This window comes from Galeopterus variegatus, unplaced genomic scaffold (assembly GCF_000696425.1).
Source record: "Galeopterus variegatus unplaced genomic scaffold, G_variegatus-3.0.2 Scaffold2771, whole genome shotgun sequence".
Taxonomy (NCBI): domain Eukaryota; kingdom Metazoa; phylum Chordata; class Mammalia; order Dermoptera; family Cynocephalidae; genus Galeopterus; species Galeopterus variegatus.
Genome location: NW_007728882.1, coordinates 103559 through 104719, shown reverse-complemented (window position 1 = coordinate 104719; position 1161 = coordinate 103559).

Below are 1161 nucleotides of genomic sequence, written 5' to 3'. Positions count from 1 at the left end.
ATTCCACTTGGCTCACTTGACTTCAAATTGATTTTAAGAGTTCTTGAGGCATCTCTTTCTCACTACCTCATAGGGGATCTCCCTCAGATGTATAGAATCTCTGTGCTTAGGAGGTGACCTCATCCTCATGCTAGAGCTTCCACAGTTCCAATGTAAACCCATTGGTGAGCTAAGAGCTGGGTTCTCAAAATGAACTTAAAACAATTCTGAACACTTAACTGAGCCCTGAATCTGTACACATCTCCTCTGCCTCACTTAATTTAATCCTAACCATATCCCTCTTGAGTATATGTCTTATTATACCCAATATACAGAGGAGGATATCAAATTCCAGAAATTTCACATGACATTAACCTGACCCAAACAACATTTACTAGAACTGGTAATGTTGATTGGAAATAAATGCTCTCATACATTTATATTTGGAGTACAACCATGAACAGCCTTCATTCTTGAGCAAAGTTTTACAAAGCACATCAACAGCAATGACAGTGTGCATAGCTTTTGACCCAGAAGTTCCACTGGAGCAGATTATTCTAAGAAGACATTGTAAGTATAAATGAATGCAAAATTCAGTAAGTGGGTTATTTAGAGAAGCATTGTTTATGATAGGGCAAGACTTGAAACCAAAGGTCTAAAAATAAGAGTTTGTTTAGTCCCCACTCCTTGAACCCAGAAGGGAGCGCCAGCCAGCATGTACCAGCCTGCATGCCCTGGCCTGCACCAAGGTGAGCCCAGCACAGAACTGCATGGCTAGAGGCGAATCCTCCCCACTCCTTGGATCCAGAGGGTAGCACCAGTCTATGGGGTCTGACCCGCCAAGGTGAGCCCAGCAGAACTGTGCAGTGCTAGGGGTTCATTCTATGACCACTGATTCTGGAACAGGACCCAAGGTGGTTTAACATAACCACCACCACACCTACTGTCAAGAAAAGACAATTCACCACCACATTAGCAACCAGGGCCACTCCACAGCCAACCTCAGTGTAACAGAAGAAGCAAACCCTCTACCAAATGACCAAGTATCAGCAAAAATTACTAGAAGTACAAACAAACAAGAAGAAATAACACCACCAAAAGAATACAGTAATGCTCCAAAGCAAAAAATAAGATACCTAGGGATCAATTTAACCAAGGAGGTGAAAGACCTCTACAATGAGA